We start from the raw sequence: 21,744 nt of genomic DNA, 5'->3' as shown, positions 1-21,744 counted from the left end.
AAAAGGGGTGTGTGTGTGTGTGTGTGTGTGTGTGTGTGTGTGTGTGTGTGTGTGTTTGTGTGTTTGTGTGCAAACAAACAAAGAAAAAGCCCAAACCCATTTCCTTGTGATATGGAATGATTTTGGTTTGTGGGATGCTTGGAAAAGTATAGATGAAGAGGAAAAATATATATAACCTTTGTAGTTTAATTCCTGAAAATCACAAACTAACAATGGGATTGCATATTCTTTTAGAAGTGCAGTAAAGTGAGGGGACAGTGTGACTTCCAACCTCCTGACACCCAGCAGCTGGTTCTTAGGCTCATACAGTCAGGTGGTAGGGTCCTTTTTCATACGTCCCAGGCTCAATGCTGATGTCTGTTTATGGATCACATATCTTAATGTCATAACACACATTGCCAAGTGAGTTCATAGAAATAAAGGCAGAGGAAGACTCTCAGGCATCACATTATAATATCTAAGGAATCTTCATGGAAGCACTCTTGACTCCTAAGCTGTGTCGTGAACCCCTCACTATGCTGCCTGTCTGTTTACTGAGTGAATGAATAGCTATGAAAACCTCATTGACAGATTAATTTCTAATAGCTCCTTACATTCCTTGCTGAGGTCAGACCTTTCTGACTACAACCATGAACAGATAGGGTGCGGCTTGGATGTGGTGGAAGTGTGACTTTCAAGCTGGCCTCGGTGTGGTGATATTGGAAAGTGGAGAGCTTCAAGAAGTGTGGCTATGGGGTGGGGGTGACAAAGTTTGAAAGACAGATGAAAACTTTCCTTGGGGCTGTGGTTTGTGGGCTCTTGTGGGAAGTCTCCCTCTCTCACCATGTGACATCTCTGTCACTTTGGGTCTTCTTGGCAAGATGGCATGTGCCATGTTGTAATGTAACTACCATACTTTCAACAGACAGTGAACTACCACTGTTGGATTTTTAGCTTCCAGTGCTGGCAGCCAAATGAATCTCCTTTCTGTATAAAATATCCAGCCTCAGATATTTTTAATTTTTTCATAACAATACCAAACTTACAGAGGGTATGCGTAGTCCTGCCTCAGTCCCTGAAGCTAGTCCCAATGGTAGTGTGAAAGTGTGTAGTAGGACAGGCCCATAGAGTCAAGGAAATTAGCTCAGACCAGTTTCCAAGGCATGCACATACTATACTTCTTTATGAGCCAACCTAGAGTCTGCCTGAAGGCCTAGCAACAGACATTATCAGAGTTCCTGGTCACTGTCAGAGTTTCTGACACGTGGAGTCTGCCAGAGGGCCTAGCAACAGGTGCTGTCAGAGTTCCTGATTGTGCCCAGCCAATGAGGGATGACCATATAGACTGGGTGCTCAGAGGAGGGTATATAAGGCCTTCCCCATTATTGAATAAAGGAGTTCATTATTTGCCTTCAACTGACTCCTGGTGTCTGTGCCGTTGATGCTACGCCTTCTTACCCCCTCCCCTGAGGGAGTCGTTATAAAAGTGTTCAAGTAGTTGTCTCTGTGCTCTTCCTTCCTTTCCTAATTGCTTCTCAAAGTAGAGTGAACACACTAAAGCCCCTTAACAGTGCTGAGGTCCCTGATAAACTAACCACCAGCTTAACTTTTCTGTGAACACAGTCCTCTCTGGCCCTGTGAACTGAACACCACACAGTGTCTCCTCCCTACCTAGGGTCCTCATTAATGTCTGTCCTTCCTCTATTGTCTTCCAGTTTCTGCTATTCATGGAGTCCACAGGTAGTGTGATCCTAGTGTCCCCAATGGCTCATGTGAGCTGGTCTCTCAGGGAATGATTTCCCTGGTATTGCCTCAGGCTATGCAGGCTTATCTTAAAAATGCATGGTGGTGCACACCTTTAATCCCAGCACTCAGGAGGCAGAGGCAGGTGGATCTCTGTGAGTTCAATGCCAGCCTGGTCTACAGAGTTAGATCCAGGACAGGCACCAAAACTACACAGAGAAACCCAGTCTCAGAAAAAAAAAAAAAAAAAGAATACATGGGTGGTTATATTTCTCTCCTTCATCCACACTCAAACTGGTCCCACTCAACATCCTGTTCCATTGACCACCCTGTCACACCCATTACCCTGAGCCACCCACTACCCTGTCCCACCCACTGCCCTGTCCCACAAGTCAGTGAGGATCATTTTCTGTTTGGTAATGAGTTTTCTCCATTTCACAAAGTTCAGATGCAGACTATTTCTTAATTATCATAGTTTCAGACTGAGCCATTATAAACATACCCAATATACATGCCACATTTTCCCTTTCTGTGTGTTAAAGGTCGGAATTGAGAGCTATCGTCTATGATGAGCTTGCTTCACTCTCTTCATCCTCACTCTTCAGTTCTTGCTGTGGGCCCCACAGTTTTTGATCTCAAGAAGAGCTCATCGCAGATCTAACTTGTTTATATTCCTTATGTTGACATCCGGTCAGCTGTGAGAAGCGCCAAAGCCCCAACTCATCCTTTCTCTTCTACTTTTCCTGCCAAATCAGGGACAAATGAAGCAGTTAGCAGGGACCCCTGCTCCCACTCTAAGACCTTGATTACTTTGTCAAGTTCATCTTGTGAAAACAGCTAAAGCTTGGTTGCATGTCTTAACAGCTCACAACAGAGATCACACAGATACTACTACCAAAACTTTTTTACAAACCCTTGTCTTGTGTGGTACTCTCAGCAGTTGTAATATATTTAGTCCATCTACTTTCAGGGGTGTTCTACACTTAGGGGATGGACCCAATCCATCAAAGATGCATACCACTCCACAGCACGTAGAGGAAGATGGCTGTACTGATATTTCCCTCAAGGTCACTCTGATTCTCAGGATGACTTATTCAGGTTGCGTGTTTCATCCTCTCATGGAGCATGTGACCACCACTACAGCAGGAGGCACAACATCCATGCTGCATGGATAAAAGGAGCCTTATTGCAGGAAGATAAGGCTCAAACCAGTTGCAAAGGCATGCACATAACCTTCTTCCTTATGAGCCAACCTGGAGTGTGCCTGAGGGCCTAGCAACAGGTGCTGTCAGATGTCCTGAATGATCAGGACTCATCTAGCCTATGAGAGGAGACCATGCAATACCACCAATGAGAGGCAACCAAACAATGTCACTGGATCAGAATGCAGCCTGGGTGCTGGGAGGAGGGTATATAAGGCTTTCCCAGTTATGGAATAATCGAGTCTGCTGTTTGCCTTTCACCTGACTCCCGGTGTCTGTGTCATTGATGCAGCACTTTCTCACCCCCTCCCTTAAGGGAGCTGTTAGGACCCAGCAACACCTTATAAGGATTGGGCCTGCAAAGTGACATGGATCAGCCTCAGTTGCCTGTCTCAGCACCTATTGCAGGGACCATGTCACCAGTCCTTCCCAACTCAACTTTGGTTTTTTTGGTATCTGTACAGGTGACAGTTGTGTTCTGTGACTTTTTCTAGGAAGATATGAACAAACACATACTCACCATAAAAAAGTATGTGGTGGTTTGAGAGAAAATGGCCCCCAAAGGGAGTGGCACTATTAGGAGTTGTAACCTTACTGAGAGTAGGTGTGGTTTTATCTGAAGAAGTGTGTGTTACTGTGGAGGTGGGCTTTGAGGTCTTACATATGCTCAAGCCACACCCAGTATCTCAGACCACTTGCTGTTGCCTGCAAGCCAAGATATAGGACACTTGGTTACTTCTCCAGCACCATGTCTGCATGCCACAATGCACCATGATGATAATGGACTAAACCTCTGAAAGTGTAAGACAGCCCCCAATTGAATGTTTTCCTTTATAAGAGTTGCTGTGGTCATGGTTGGTCTTCATAGCAATAGAAACCCTAACTAAGACAGAGTTCCCATGACATATTGAAAAATAGTCCCATCCAAGTCCAGGATAGTAAACCCATGAGTGGGTGACTTCAAGGCAGATAAATGCAACACCAAAAAGCCCACCCTGGCATGACTAGGGAGCACAGATTTAGGTTACCCCACATTTCATATTCCAGTGTGGTAACAATTTCATGAAGTTTCTACAGTGACAGAATAAAAGTCATAAATCAAGACACTTCTCAAATACATTCATTGAAACCTTAGGTGAGTAGGTTACAGTAAGTCGGGGAATCTCTGCTATAGACCTCATATACTATCAGAGGACATTCTTAGATTTTGGCTTGGTGGAAGTCAGAGAGTCTGTTCGTATTTCAAAAGAATGTTAGGTCACACATAGAGAGGTACAATAAATGGCTACTTAAAGCTGCCAAGGTAATTTAACTATGCTCTGGCTCTTAATATCCCAACCTGTCTGCAATCACCAAAGTTCAGGTCAGTCACCAGCATTTATAGGAGGGTTCAGTTTGGCTTCTTTTTGGGATCTTCAGTTCACAAATGATACATTCTTCCAGGCTTATACATGTCCCTAAATGTATTATGTCCATCATCAGTTTGAGCAAAAATGAGCAAATATACTTAGGCACTTTTCATTCCAGGCATTGTCACTCTGTAATTGAAAGTATTAAATTCTAACTATCAGAGTCTTGATATGTCATTACATATATGGCACTATATATAATAAAAAAGCTGGCTGTTTAATGCATTGCTCAACCTCCTTTGATTTTTCTCTGTAGCATCCCAATAAAGCTTTATAACTGTTTCCCATGGACATTTTGTTACAAAAAGAGGGACCACACGAAAACTCTAATCCATCACTCCCACCCAGCAGAAAGCAGGCAGAACTGAGGCCCTGATCAATTCAATAAACGTGGAAGGAGGAAGTGAACCAATGCAAATATTAACCCTGCCTCAGCTTCCCCTTTCTCAGCTGTGATAGGTGATACAACCAGAGGTTGGTTGCCCAGTCTTCCTCCCTTTAGCCTTCTCCTCTCTTTGCCTCTCATTTCTTCACTAACTTTTGCACAGGAGGCAAGAGTTGAAGAATATTTTCAGAGAAGAAAATAGACACTTCCGCCCTGCTCTTGTCAAAGAAAAGATGAGAACAGACAGGCAGACAAAAAAACTCTGCCCAGCAAGAAATGAATGGGGATTATCCACCCATTATTCAGTATAAAACACCTGATACTCAGTATTTTGGACAAGATTTAAGAGTAGACTCCAGCTAAACTCAGCCCACGAGCCCCTCCTTCTAACCCTGTCACTTGCATGCATTTGTCAAAAGGTGTCTCTTTTTGTCATTAACTTTCTGAATCCTTTCAATTCCCTCCAGGTGTGGTATCAGATCACAAAACTACACACAAAACAGGGACCTTCATTCAGGCATTGTGTGTGACAGTTAAAACCAAAGCACAGGAATGCAGATCAACAGAATCTTCAAAATTGCACTAGATCCAGGGAGCAGCTGTCAGAACTGAAATGGGTCACAACAGAGACGGTGGCACCAAAAAATAGAGGTATATGAGTTTGCCGCCAACTGGAACAGCTGGACAGAAAGACACAGAGATTATGCAGACATGGAAAGGGAAAGGAGCTCCTCACCCTAGATGAACACCTCTCACCAGTCAAGAAAATGGAATTCCAGACCAGGTATCCTGTGCTGTAAAGGCTGATGGAGTTGAGTTTGCAGATGTTTCATGTGGCTGAGGTCAAAGCCTGAGTGTATAAGACCTTGGTCAGGGCCTCACTTCTTTCCTCAGACATAGCCTCAGTTTACAATGAAGATTTCTCACCTTCCTATAGCCTTGTGGGCCGGAGGTTTACTTTCTTGATTGTAATCCTGAGAGATGTCCTTAGGAATCACCCTTTAAAGGTAGTAACTTGAAAACCCAGCAAAGTCCATATGTGATTATTGTCTGTTATATGACAGGTGTACTCCATCTTTATATTTGTTAGTGGGTTGTTCTTCTATATGTGCTATTGTCTGCACTTTGGAGAACAATAAATATAGCTTGGAGGTGTTAGATGTGTTTTTGAAAGATTTATTTTCTTTGCTCATGTGTATGTGTTTGTCTATCTCCTGTGTGCAGGTCCCTGCAGAAGTCAGAAATGGTCGTGGGATCCCTGGAGCTGGAGTTACAAACACTTGTGAACTGCTCTGCATGGATGCTGAGATACAAACTCTGGTCTTTGTAAGAGCAGAAAGCCCCACCCTTAGCTGCCAAGCCATTCTTCCAGCCTCTAATGTGTTCTTAGTAGTTTATCAGAACATGGTGTCCACACAGCTGCTCCATCTGGGATTTCAGCAAACAGTAAAGTGGCCATTGTTCAGTTGAATTCTGTATAGGTTCAAATTGGGCTTCTATATGGCTGTGTTTTACCAACATGATCAGAAACTTTCTTCCCATGTATTCCTGCCCCTTCACCCTCTCTGAATTTGAAGTCTACATAGTCTCCAAACAATGGATAAGGAAAGCCCCAGGCTTCCTCCAATTCTTTTGTAAGGAAAGATTTCCTGCTATATTCAGGCCAAACCAGACTTCTTTTTATTTCCTGCAGAAGTGAAAGCAGACAGACTAGGCTTCTCAGAAACAGCCTGGATGTCAAGAAACCAGGTGCTTTCCTTTTTGACTGGGTTGGAATTTGGTTTGTGCAGTTGTTTGTACATGAGGCTGTTGGAAGTTTTTTCAAGTCCCAAGATTATGAATATTAGGTTGGAATGCTTTTATGCTAGCTGCCATTTACAAAACAAACTCTATAGCAAGCTTCACTGCACACAGCAACAGGGATCACATACTTCATGCAGAACAGAGGCAGGACCTTCAAGTTAGGAAAACAATTGGCACTGTGAATGTAGGTGTTTACTGAGCACAAATACTTTGTATACAAAACTCTTCGAGATGTACAAGAGAGTGTGAAGACTCATTTGACCTAGTCACTGCCCTAAGAGGGTTCACTGCAGTGAGTAAAATGGACTCCTCAGAGAATGGAAGAATGGAGGAAAGCAAGAACCCTAGACATTACATGACTGAGCACCCCAAGATTGCCAACAAGAGCATTAGGAAACTTAACAATGAGGAATTTATTTAAACGGTTTATACATGAAATGCATTCAGATTATTAAAGCATGGGCTTGCAGTTTTCTTACTCATAATTGTTTCCTGATATGTTTTCTATTATTTTAATGAACTCTAGTATCAGTTACATACATTTTTTAAAAGATAGAGAGTATCATGATGATTAGCCTTAAACTGATGAGACCTGAGCCATAGCACCTCAAGTACTGTGACTTGAAGTGTGTGCCACCACACAAGCTCCTACACAAGTCTTAGAGATCTCAGGGTGTCTTTTCAGAGCTCTGCTTTGACCCCTGTGACTAAGAATTCTCTGAGTCATGATCAGGATAATTTTGTGAAGTTTCGGAAGAACTGTACTTGTCTTTAACAGAGTGGGCAATTATACATTGATTTATGAATATTATTTTTACCTAATTCCTCTCATTTGTTGTTCCACTCATTTTTAACTCATTTAAAATCTCACATTATTATTTGGTACATTTCTTCATTTCAATTCTAAAAGGTTTCTAAAAAGTTGCCTTTGCTGGGTATTTTTTTTTTCAGCAGCAATTAGGGAAGTAAATATGGTGAGTTTTAGCGTTGTGTGCTTTCTCTGAAAAATTAGTTGATTTAGCTGAATTGCCAATGTTATTCAAATTGGGTTGTCAGAATTCGTATTTTAAAATGTTCTTTGCTGATCACAAATTGTTTTTATAATTTTCATTACATATATTTATTATACGTATTGTGTCATGATAGGATATGTTCATATAAGCATATCTTGCATGTTTAGCATACTCCCAATGCTCCTATCATTCTCAGCATGCCCGCCCCCCTTCCATTAGTCCTCTGTTTCCCTAAACAGTTACATTTTGACTTTTATGTCATATATACAAATGTAATTTTATATATCTATATGCAGTCTAGGAGTTCAATATTAAAGAAAGCATACATTTGTTTTTCTGAGACTGATTTAACTTGCTTAATGTGATTATCGCTGGTTGCATCCACTTCCAGAAAACAGCATAAATCTGTTGTCAATTCCTCCCCACCTTATTTTTGAGACAGGGTCTCTCAGAAAACCCAGAGGCCATTTGTTGGCTGGACTGGCTGGCTACCAACCTTGGTGCCAGGCTTACAGGTGTGCCCACCATGTCTGGTTTGCTGTGTGGGTGCTGGGATCTGAACTTAGATCTTCATGCCTGCACAGGAAGTACTTTACCCTCCCCGCAAAAATGTTCTCAATCCCTTTAAAAGATGTTAACCACTTACCCTGCATTTTTTGGCAGTTGGGATATAGTTTATACATATTTTGTAGTACTAGAAGCTGGTCAATATGTGGAATATCTTTATTATGCTTGGGAAAAATCAACAGGATTTCAAGTACAGCTGCTAATAACAGGAAAGAGTAGTGTAAGCTTATGGTTACAGATAAATCATTAAATTACCTTTGATATCTACAGATTACCCATCATAATTTAATGGCCATCTTTAAAGTTAATGTTCCACATTATGTTTAAGTATCATGTTACTATGTAATCTAGAGTCAACTCTTCATGTTTGGAAATGTCCTGTTATAGTTTCAATCTAAATGAACTGAAACATTTCATTCTTCACCCATGGATTTGTGGATTCATCTCCTTGATTCATCATGCCAATGACTTCTTCCATCTTCAAGGGGATTATATATATATATATATATATATATATATATATATATATATATATATATGTGTGTGTGTGTGTGTGTGTGTGTGTGTGTGTGTGTGTGTGTGTGTGTGTGTGTGTGAATTCTAGATCTCCAAGCAGGTGTCTTCATTCATAATGAAGTGTGTTGATAGGATTACCTACCACCAATGTCCACAAATCATGCCATTGCTCAAAGTTTGAGCAGTTTTAATATAATGTAGAACTTTATGTTGTCTCCAGCAAGGAGTGAGGATGGCTGTCCCTGTCCTTTAGACCATCACACTCCTTGACAGCTTGGTTCCTAATTATGTGCCACCATTTAAGAATGTGTTTAGTGTCTACTTGTCTCCTGGAGATCATCTGGAAAAAGGACTTTCTTCTAGCAGTGCTGTAGATACCTCTCCTGTAGTAGAGATGTCAATGACATCCTTGGTGCACAATCTTATAGGAAGATAAACATGATTCAAATGATCACACTGAAGTGTATTTTTTTGTTTGTTTTCTGATGCAGGACCCAATTATTATCAACTGGAGCTACTCTTGTTTCCAATTCTGTACCCCATTCATCTGTTTTGAGTGGCAGGACAGCAGTACTCTTTAAGCCTTTAGCTTATGACACATATGCATGAGGCTTCCCTTTCATAGAGATTCTTTATCTCATCTTGAAATATTTCACGCTCCTGCTGGAATCTCTCATTTAGTTGTAGTATCCATAGTAAATTATTTTTATTATTTAGTTCTTTAAATTTTTCTCCACCTTAAATTTTTATTACACTTCCTTAACTTGTTTTTAGTCATTAGTAAATTTTAATATTCAAATTTTTCCCTTTTGGATTCTTCATATCTACCTCCCCCAAGTTACACTTTTCTTTGGGCAGCTGTGGTCACTTCTCCTGGGGGGTTCCTTTGGCTAAAAAAGAGTTCCATTGATAAATCTAAGTTATCAGTATAGGTTTTTTTCTCATTGATTACCTGTGACCTCCATAAGTAATCTTAATCATGTGTTTGACTTTAAATTTTAGCATTATAGACCTTAATACATCCACCTACTCATATCTTATATAAATATGCATCACAGGAATGAATTCTGAAAATCTGACTAAGGCTCTGAATCTTAGACTAAGAAATTTAGTTTAGAGGTTGGAGGATGGCTCAGCCAGTAACATGTCTGCTGCACAAGCATAAGACCTGAGCTGGACTCCTGAGCACCCAAGTAAAAGTTAGACACAGCACTGTCTTGTAATACCAGGCTGGGGAGGCAGATATAGGTAGATCCTTGAAACTCATTCGCTAGTAGGTGACCCTCTTCATTGAGTTCAAGGTTCAGTGAAAGACCCTGTATCAAAAAATATAGTGGAGGGGTTGGGGATTTAGCTCAGTGGTAGAGCGCTTGCCTAGCAAGCACAAGGCCCTGGGTTCGCTCCTCAGCTCTGACAATATATATATATATATATATATATATATATATATATATATATATATATATATATATAGTGGAGAGTAATGGAAGAAGATTGGTAGTAGATCTCTGGCCTTCATGTCTATGAGCACACATGAAGAAACACTAACACACGCATGCATGTTTACACACACCAGAAAATGTGCGAGGAGAGAGAGTGAGAACAAAAGTGAATGAGAGAGACAGACAGAGACAGAGAGTCAGAGAGAAGAAGAAATTTAATATAAGCTTTCACAACTTGGTAGCAGGGTGCCAGATGATGATTATGAAAATCAGAGTCCCAGACTGAAGATAATGAATTTCTTCATCTAACTCCCTACTGAACTTGGGAGCAGAGTATAGGAAAGAGGAGGGACAGACAGACTGTCACATAGATATAAACTCTCTTAGATATAAACTCATTCCGGGTAAGATGGAAAAAACTTAATCTGTTGTATGTATCTTATAAATAGTGTTTATTTGTTTATTTATTTTGAGACAGGGGCTATCACCCTGGTTGGTTTTTAATTCCCTACATACCTAAGGTTGATTTTGACCTTTTGATCTTCCTGCCTTCACTTTGCAAACTACTAAGATTGTATATTTTTTAATCTTATATGAACCTGGATTTCTTTTCTTCCATGTAAGAGGGAAATAGTTCATGGTTCATAGAGTCTTAAGAAAGAAATAAAGATAAAACATAAAGAGCATAGCTATCATAAATAAACAGATATTACTAAAGGACTTAGCGTGACACCATTACACATTGAAAACTTTTTTTAATTTTATATTTTAATTTAATTTTACATATCAGCCATGGATTCCCCTGTCCTCCCCCCTCCCTCACTCCCCCCCACCTTTCCCCCAGCTCACCCCCCATTCCCATCTCCTCCAAGGCAAAGACTCCCCTGGGGATTCAGCTCAACCTGGTAGATTCAGTCCAGGCAGGTCCAGTCCCCTCCTCCCAGGCTGAGCTAAGTGTCCCTGCATAAGCCCCAGGTTCCAAACAGCCAGCTCATGCACTAAGAACAGGTCTCAGTCTTACTGTCTGGGTGCCTCCCAAACAGTTCAAGCTAATCAACTGTCTCACTTGTCCAGAGGGCCTGATCCAGTTGGGGGCTCCTCAGCTATCTGTTCATAGTTCATGTGTTTCCATTAGTTTGGCTATTTGTCCCTGTGCTTTTTCCAATCTTGGTCTCAACAATTTTCACTCATACAATCCCTTCTCTTTCTTGCTAATTGGACTCCTGGAGCTCCACCTGGGGCCTGGCTGTGGATCTTTGCATCCGCTTCCCTCAGTCATTGGATGAGATTTCTAGCACGACAGTTAGGGTGTTTGGCCATCCTATCACCAGAGTAGGTCAGTTCAGGGTTTCTCTTGACCATTGCCAGTAGTCTATTGTGGAGGTATCTTTGTGGATTTCTGGGGACCTCTCTAGCACTTTGCTTCTTCCTATTCTCACGTGGTCTTCATTTATCGTGGTCTCTTATTCCTTGTTCTCCCTCTCTGTTCTTGATCCAGCTGGGAACTCCCACTTCCCTAAGTTCTCTTTTCTTCCAACCTTGCCCTTCATTACTCCCACTCACGCCCAGGTTGTTCATGTAGATCTCATCCATTTCTCTGTCATTGGGTGATCCCTGTGTCTTTCTTAGGATCCTGTTTTCTAGGTAGCCTCCCTGGAGTTGTGAGTAGCAGTCTAGTCATCTTTGTTTTACATCTATTATCCTCCTATGAGTGAGCATATACCATGTTTGTCTTTCTGAGTTTGGGTTACCTTACTCAGGATGATTTTTTCTAGTTCCATCCATGTGCCTGCAAACCTCATGATGTCATTGTTTTTCTCTGCTGAGTAGTACTCCATTGTGTATATGTACCACATTTTATTTATCCATTCTTCAGTTGAAAGGCATCTAGGTTGTTTCCAGGTTCTGGCTATTACAAACAATGCTGATATGAACATAGCTGAGCAAGTGCCCTTGTGGTATGATTGAGCATTCCTTGGGTATATGCCCAAGAGTGGTATAGCTGGGTCTTGGGGGAGATTGATTCCCAATTTTCTGAGAAAGCTTCATATTGATTTCCAGAATGGCTGTACAAGCTTGCAATCCCACCAGCAGTGGAGGAGAGTTCCCTTTGCTCCACATCCTCTCCAGCACAAGCTGTCTTCAGTGTTTTTGGTCTTAGCCATTCTGACAGGTGTAAGGTGGTATCTCAGAGTCATTTTGATTTGCATTTCCCTGATGATTAGGGATGTTGAGCAATTCCTTAAATGTCTTTCAGCCATTTGAACTTCCTCTGTTGAGAATTCTGTTTAGTTCTATAGCCCATTTCTTAATTGGACTGTTGGGCATTTTGATGTCTAATTTCTTGAGTTCTTTATATATTCTGGATATCAGTCCTATGTCAGATGTGGGGTTGGTGAAGATCTTTTCCCATTCTCTAGGCTGTCGCTTTGTCTTGTTGACCGTGTCCTTTGCTCTACAAAAGCTTCTCAGTTTCAAGAGGTCCCATTGATTGATTGTTTCTCTCAGTGTCTGTGCTATTGGTGTTATATTTAGGAAGTGATCTCCTATGCCAATGGGTTCAAGACTACTTCCTACTTTTTCTTCTATCAGGTTCAGAGTAACTAGATTTATGTTGAGGTCTTTGGTCCACTTGGACTTAATTTTTGTGCATGGTGACAGATATGGATCTATTTGCAGCCTTCTACACATTGCAATCCAGTTATGCCAGCACCATTTGTTGAAGATGCTTTTTTTTTCCATTGTACAGCTTTGGCTTCTTTGTCAAAAATTATATGTTCATAGGTGTGCGGATTAATGTCAGGGTCTTCAGTTTGATTCCATTGGTCCACAGGTCAGTTTTTATGCCAGTACCAAGCTGTTTTTATTACTATAGCTCTATAGTAGAGCTTGAGGTCAGGGATCGTGATGCCTCCAGAGGTTGTTTTATTGTACAGGATTCTTTTGGCTATCCTGGGTTTTTTGTTTTTCCATATAAAGTTGAGTATTATTCTTTCCAGGTCTGTGAAGAATTGTGTTGGTATTTTGATGGGGATTGCATTGAATCTGTTTAGGCTTAAGAAAAAAATTGATATAGACAGTCATAAAAGTAGTTTAAAAATAATAAAGTCTTTAAAGTGAAAGAAAAGTAATAAAAAACAAGCCATATCAGGATGAAAAATATACAGGGGGGTCCTATACGGTGTCTTGTTAACTTTAAATTTTTTAAATGCTAGTGTACAAGAAAACAATGGGTGCTCAGAGACATTGGATTATGGAGACTGCTAAACTAAACCAACCTATATATTTTAAAAATGTCTTAACTTCAAAATGGAAGTCAGATAAAGTGATGTCTTGGAGGAGAGGTTATGCTTTTGTTTCATCAGGAAAGGAAAGGCTGTGTATTCTTTCCAGGGTAGTAGAGATCAGGTTTGACCAGGGGAGACCTCCTGAGTATCTTGGCCACAGACTGGTGGGAGAAGCCAAGAAAGACCAAAGAACAGGTGACATGTAAGCTGATCCCTCATCATGGGAACAACTCAGAGCTGAGATGAGACATGCTAAATTTTGTTGGCTACTTCATTTCATATGGCATGGATAGAGATTTATATTTCAGTTTGATTATATAATCCAAACAAACTTACAAAGTTGGCAGAAGCCTTTTTCCTGCTCAAACATAAAACAAAAAATTCATCCTTAACTGATTTGTGCACATATAGCATCTCATACTTATACTGATGCAGATCTGTATGTTACCTTTGAAAGTTTATGTGTTTTCAGAGCAAGGGGCCAGACACCAAGGGAAATGAGTGGCCCAGGTGATCCAGCCTCTCAGAGTGCTTCTGTTGCAGTTTCTTCGGAGTTCTTTACAGAACAGCTTCAAGACTGATGGATGAGATGGTCCTGCTATGTGGTCACAGATTACTCTAGCCAAACTCACTTTCCCAATGCACAGAGGCTGGAACACAAATGATACAACTAGCTCTCCCAGGACTTGACCGTTCTTTCAATTTTCTCAGGGTCCACTAAAGATGCCTTTGCCCCCTAGACAACAAGAAGCAGTCGAAACACACAACAACCACATTCCCAAGAGGTGGGTTGGGTGGTATTTTGTTTTTGGGTGGATTATGGATATGTATCATCATTTAGTGTGTTGATTACAAGTTGTTATTGGTCATAATCAGTGAAGAAAGTAAAAAAAGGAGATTAGGTTCAGGGATCTCATTTGGAAAAGAAAAAGGGGGATATAGGAATGGTAGGATAAAATGATAGAATATTGAATATACTGTTAAACTAAAAAAAAGCAACATATATTCTTAAATATTTTAGATTGGTATGGATTTTTGTATATTGAAACAAAATTTAGGTTATTTTTGTTATACTGTATATGTGTTTCTATTCTTGTTTAAGATATTGTACCTGTACAGCTCATTTAAAATATAATGTAAAGTTTTAGTCCTTGAAAGCTATTTAGGATAATAAAGAAATATTATCTATACGATAATAAAGAAATATTATCTATAGCAATCAAACTTATAGTCATGTTAGGTATGTTTTCAAGGTCATACAGAGATATATTTTAGATAGATAGGTGATCCCTCCTTTCCTCAGACATAGCCTAAGTTTACAGTGAAGATTTCCTAGTCTTCTATATCTCAGTGGGCTGGATGTTCACTTTCTTGATTGTAATCCTGTGAGGTATCCTCAGGAACCACACTTTAAAGGCAGAAACTTCAAAACCATAGACTCACAAATATAGGATAGATAGGATATCTTCCTTAATTTTGCCAAATACAAATAGACTAGATATTATAGACTAAATATTGCAACTGTAATTCTTGCTTGATAATTGTTTTGTTATATGTGATTTTACTATGTTAAAGTTAAAACCTTCCTTTTTGAAAAAAAAAGGGGGAAGTGCTGTGGATATCGCTCTGTATGCTGTGAATGTGTTGCTCTGATTGCTTAATAAATAAAACACTGATTGGCCATTAGCCAGGCAAGAAGTATAGTATAGGTGGGATAAGCAGAGAGGAAAATTCTGGAAACAGGAAGGCTGAGTCAGGAGTCACCAGCCAGACACAGAGGAAGCAAGATGTGAAGGCAGAACTGAGAAAAGGTACCAAGCCATGTGGCTAAACATAAATAAAAGAATTATGGGTTAATTTAAGTGTAAGAGCTAGTCAATAGTTAGCCTGAGCTAATGGCCGAACAGTTTTAATTAATATAAGCCTCTGTGTGTTTACTTGGGTCCAAGCAGCTGCAGAACTGGCAGGTGAGAGAGATCTGTCCTGACTATGGGCCAGGTGGGACACAGGAAAATTCACCTACATACACTAAAGTGTGCATTCAGGCAGCCTCACGGACTCAGCAGATCACATCATGGCAGGATTGCTTAAGGGAGGGGAAGGTCACAGGTGTTGGTGAAATTATTTAGGCCACTCCACGTAGTTAAAAGGAGATTTATTCAATGGCGTAACTTACAAATTAAGGGATAGGTAGGTCGCGGGGTCTGGGGAAGGTGTATCACAGTCCAGCGGTGTTCTCTGGAGCTCTCCTCTGTCTCCCTCCACCATCCAGCGTCCTGGAACCAAGCGCGTTCGCCGATCCGGATCTCGGGTCCCCAGGCGCCTCCCTTGGCCCCGCCTTGTAGGCGTGACAGTTGCCGAAGTCTCAATGGGGGTTGGAACTTCCAGAACAAAGCTGGAATGGCTACCCACTACATCTCCCCCTTTTTGTCTAAATAAGAAGGTTCTAACCTAATACAAGACTATATACAAAGGAATGGTTATCAAATATTGTCCAGGAATAATGAGGGATAATGACCTAGATAAGATGGAACTACAACCAATGCAAACAATATCAAGCAAGAAACACATATTAAAATCCAGAGAAGTATAGAGCATAGATAAATGGCATGTTACAAAGATCATTCCAAAAGGTGTCCTACCCTAAAGAACCTGAATCTAATACTTAATATGTTCTATCTACTAAGTTGTAACTATAACTGCTAGTCTTCAATCCCATCAAAGACCTGAGAAGGAATATAATGGTACCTGAGAAATGGTAGATGGATGCAAGCAACTTTCGGGAATCTTGCGAGAGTAGACCGAGACAGCTGGCAGCCTGGACAATCACCTAATGTTTCTCAGCATTGTTGGTGCATTCAAATTGGCTACAGGCCTAAAGTATCTGACAGACCATTTTCAGAAGCAGGAATTCTGAAAGACCATCTTACCCTGTCTTGGCAGAGTACAGTGGTCGCTTTCCTTGTGTCCCGCTTGTCCAGAAAGGATAGCATTGCATTTGTACTGTCAGCTGTCGAGGCAAGGGCAGTTCTTTGCCCAGTAGGCCATTTTGTGCCAAGAAGACAAACTTCCAAATGGAAATGTCTAGAAGCCCAACATTCTCTCGGGATCAAATTGGTGCAGCCAGGAGCAATTGTGTCTCGCATCAACAGAATTCTAAGTTATTTAAATGCCATATTCTCTAGGTCTATGAAGTGTTTGAAGATTACCTGTCCATCTGACCTATGTATCTGTAAATCTGTATAACCTGACTAACGTAACTATAGAGATGACAAGCATAGGTGACTATAAATCTACAAGTCTTATCTACTGAAATAACCTAAGGACTAAGGCTTCACGTAAACAAGGTAGACAGTCTATAAGCAAGTGTATGGTAAAGAACGATGACTTCAAAGTTGTGACAATACACAAGATGTTATAACAGAGGTAGGAGTGTATAGTGTGATATACAATATGACAATAATCTTAAATATATATCAATATTTATAACAGAGGTAGGAGTATGTAGTGGGATATGCAATATGACAATAATCTTAAATATATATCAATATACCGAATATCCTAAACAGAAGTAGAACATACATAAAGTATGACAGATATAAATTTACATTTGTATCAATATACAAACATTTCAAATAAGAGTAGAAATATATGTACATTATACCAAGTATAGTTCTGTATTTGTATCAATATACAAATTATCTTAAACAGGAATATAAAAATAGTTTACATTTGTATCAACATATAAGAATCCATAACAGTGCAAATTACAGTGCAAATTATTTAAGGCTGCTGTTTTACTAAATTTGTTTACTAGTATACACAATAATCTACCATAATGTCTTATACGTATCCATTCCATTTCTTCTTTTCCTTTTTTTTTTTTTTTTTTTTTTTTTTTTTTTTTTTTTTTTTTTGGGAGTACTGAGTTTAATATTTCCTTCCACCCCCAACCCTGTAACCATCATCCATAACCCTGAGAATTATGAAACCTAAGGGAGAAGGGGCGTCGTTTTCTTAGAATTGCTTCCTGCTGTTTAGGGGGTGATGTTATCTCTGTTGGGTACTGTGAGAAAGCGCAGATAGTTAAATTTCAGTTAGACTAACTGTAGGTTCTGCAGCAAGTCTTAGAGTAATGGGTAAGATTGTCTGAAATTCTGGTAAGAAGTGTAGTATGATGATGATTACCATGGCATCATTCTGGATTGGGTAGAGTTGTTGTTGGGGCCCCATCTTCCTTCTGGAGACTTCTGAGATTGCTATTAGAAAAACTTATTTGTTATCAAAATGGAAGATTTGGATTTAAAGAGGACATAGCATGTAAGAAAGGATTCTGAGAAATTAAGAGTAAGCATGGAGAGAATTAGAATCTAGAAGACAATGGTCCCTTTTTATTGGTTTCCTTCTGTCCCACACCAGAGGGCTCTTCTGATATGGTACTGAAGAATCTCTCAAACTTCTCTTTTAGCAATGTGCTTGGGTTTAGAGAAGGAGTGAGCCAATTCCATCTCCAAAGCCAGCTTGGCTTATAATTGAATTGGGACCACAACTTTTCTATATTAATAGAGAGATAGATGTTAGACAGTGAGATTTTACCGTGTGTAGATTGGTACCAATAGATTCTTTCTTTCTTCTGTAAACATCCGGATATCCAAGGCCTTATGATTTTTGGAAGATGGGTATTTCCATTATCCTGGAAAGACAAAAACAGAACCCTACCCCAACCTTGATTGTTAAATTTTTCTTACAACTTGTAGAGATGTCACATTGGTGGATGATCTTTTACTTCACCTCATCAAGGGGTTTTTCCTGTTCAAATCGAATTTTTATTAATTTTGTTGGTATCCATAGCTTTTCTTCTCCTGCAGAAACAAAGGCAAAACCCCTTCCCCAACGTAGAACATATCCAGGTTTCCATTCTGAGGTCAGCACATCCTTGAAATAAACCGGTTGGTTTAGCTCGGGAGTTTTGTCTGTCGTCCAATGTCTCTCTGCAGCTGTTGTTCCTTTCTCATCAGCATTGAGAAAATTCAAGGTTAATAAAGCACTATGCAATCTATTTCTAGGAGTCATTGTTACCTGTTGCTGTTTATTTAGCATATCCTTTAAAGTTCGATTGGATCTTTCTATGACTGCTTGGCCTGTGGGATTGTGTGGTATACCTGTAACATGCTTTATATTGTAATAAGCAAAGAATTGTCTCATTTTATTGGAGACATATGCTGGAGCATTGTCTGTCTTAATTTGTACAGGTATCCCCATGATGGCCATAACTTCTAATAGGTGTGTAATCACAGAATCAGCCTTTTCAGAACTCATAGGAGTTGCCCATTGAAATCCTGAATAGGTGTCAATGGTATGATGTACATACTTTAATCTTCCAAATTCTGCAAAATGAAACACATCCATCTGCCAAATTTCATTTCTTTTTATACCTTTTGGATTGCTCCCTGCAGGTAATGGAAGTTGGTTATAGATGGAACAAGTAGGACATTTTTTCACAATATCCTTAGCCTGTTGCCAAGTGATGGAGAAATCCTTCTTCAAACCTTTGCTATTTGTGTGGTATTTCTTATGAAATTCTGAAGCTTCTAGCACATTACCTATTAGTAACTGATCAATCTCATCATTACCTTGTGCTAGAGGTCCTGGCAGACCTGTATGGGATCTGATATGTGTTATATATATAGGATGTTCCCTTTTTCTGATAATTTCCTGCAATTGTATGAATAATGAAGTTAATTCTGTATTATCAGGAATAAATTCAGCAGTTTCAATATGTAAAACAACTCTCTCTGCATATTGAGAGTCAGTGACTATATTGAGGGGTTCTGTGAAGTCCATCAGTACCATAAGAATGGCATACAGTTCTGCCTTTTGTACAGAGCTGTATGGACTTTGTACCACTTTACTTAAGTCTCCTGATTTATATCCTGCTTTCCCTGATTTATTTGCATCAGTATAGAATGTGAGGACTCCAGAAATTGGCTTTTGTCGTACAATGTGAGGAAGGACCCATTCGGTTTTCTTTATAAATTCTATTCTCTTGCTTTTGGGATAGTGGTTGTTAATCTCTCCCAAAAAGTTACTGCAGGCTCTCTGCCAGTATTCATTATCTTTCCATAGTGATGAAATTTCTTCATTAGTTAAAGGTACTACAATTTCTGCTGGGTCCATTCCTGTCAACTGGCGAAGTCTTAGTTTACCTTTTTGAATCAAATCAGAGATCTTTTCTATATAAGTCTTTAATTTCTTATTTGGTTTACGTGGTAGGAATATCCATTCCAATATAATATCTTCCCTCTGCATCAAAATACCTGTTGGGGAATGTCTGGAGGGGAATATGACAAGAATGCATTTAAGTTCTGGATCCACACGATCCACATGTGCTTCTCGAATTGTCTTTTCTACTAGAGCCAATTCCTTCTCAGCTTCGGCTGATAATTCTCTTGGACTATTTAATTCTTTGTCCCCTTCTAGAGTATTAGCCAAATTTTGTAGTCCATCTTTGGGTATTCCCATGATACCCAGTAAGTTGGAAATGCTTCCTAATAACTTTTGAAAATCATTAAGAGTCTTCAATCGATCTCTCCTTAGCTGTACCTTTTGGGGTCTAATTTTTTGTAGCTCTATCTTATATCCTAAGTAGTTAATAGAATCTCCTCTTTGTATTTTTTCAGGAGCAAGTTGCAGTCCCCAGTGAGGCAAAACTTTTTTTACTTCTTCAAACATGCTTTCTAATGTATCTAACTTTGGATCAGCTAATAGGATATCATCCATATAGTGATAAATTATGGATTGTGGAAACTTTACACGAATTATCTCCAGTGGTTTCTGCACAAAGTATTGGCACAAAGTAGGGCTGTTTAACATTCCCTGTGGGAGGACCTTCCATTGATATCTCTTGACTGGCTGAGAATTGTTATAATTAGGTACTGTGAAGGCAAATTTTTCTCTATCATTTTCTTGTAAGGGTATAGTAAAGAAACAGTCTTTTAAGTCAATAACTATTATAGGCCATTCTTTAGGTAGCAGAGAGGGCAAGGGCATCCCAGTCTGTAGGGAGCCCATTGGCTGAATTACTTTATTAATAGCTCTCAGATCTGTCAGCATTCTCCAATTACCAGACTTTTTTTTAATAACAAATACAGGAGAATTCCAAGGGCTGGTAGATTCTTCAATGTGTTGAGCATTTAACTGCTCTTGAACCAGCTGTTCTAAAGCTTGTAGCTTCTCTTTTGTCAAAGGCCATTGTCCAACCCAGACAGGTTTATTAGTTAGCCATTTTAAAGGTAAGGCAGTTGGTACTTCTGAGAGTTCAACAGCAGTTGTGCTCTGTTTGTGAACAGCCTGAATGGTTGGTGCCTGATTTTTATAGCATGCGATGATATTATTCCTAGAAACATGCATTGGTCTGTATTCTTTTTCTGAAAGTGTAGGAATTTTAATCTGGGTATTCCACTGTTGTAACAGATCTCGGCCCCAAAGATTTACTGCTACATTTGCTACATATGGCTTCAGTCTTCCTCTCTGTCCTTCTGGCCCTATGCATTCAACCCATCTCGAACTCTGTTTTATCTGAGATAGGGTGCCAATCCCTAAAAGTTGGACATCTACCTCTTGAAGAGGCCAATTCGGATGCCATGATTTTGGTGTAATTATAGTCACATCTGCACCTGTGTCTACCAGTCCCTCCATAACCAGGCCATTAATTCGAATTCTAAGCTTTGGTCTTTGACCATTTATGGAAGTCTGCCAAAATATTTGTTTTATAGTGTTCTTTGTAAACTGTGATCCATCCATCAGAGCTGTTTTATCATCCATTGCAGTATCGGTTTTTACATTAGGCAGTGGTTTATTCAGTTGTCCTGGAGAGGAATTTCTTCCACAGTGGCTGGGAATGTTCGTACTGCATTTGATTTGGGGGCCTGCAAGAGGCCCCCTGAGGCGTTTCCCGCCAGTAAAGGGTTACCTCGTATATCTATTTTTGATCTGCACTCACTGGTCCAATGTCGGCCTTTGCCACACCTTCTACATAATCCGGGAGGTGGTTGGGGTCTCCTGTTTAGGCTATTCCTAAAAGGAGTATTACTCCTAGGAGTACCCCATGTACAGTTTTTACTTATATGACCTGGTGTACCACATTTAAAACATTTGGTAACACGGGGCCTTCTTTCACCTCTGGGATTTGTCTCTCCTATCCAAGCCTCATTACTGTAGTTACGAGACTCAACACCATTAGTATACTGAATCCATTCTTCCAAAGGAGCTGATCTGATCTTTAATGGTGTAAGTATTCTTCTGCATTCTGCATTAGCATTGTCGAATGCCAAGGACTCAGTTAATACTTTTCTTAATTCTTTATCTGATACAGCTCTTGTTATAGCTGTGTTCAGTC

The sequence above is a fragment of the Peromyscus eremicus genome, chromosome 6, assembly GCF_949786415.1.
Source record: "Peromyscus eremicus chromosome 6, PerEre_H2_v1, whole genome shotgun sequence".
NCBI classification, from domain to species: Eukaryota; Metazoa; Chordata; class Mammalia; order Rodentia; family Cricetidae; genus Peromyscus; species Peromyscus eremicus.
Note: the sequence above shows the minus strand (reverse complement) of the source record.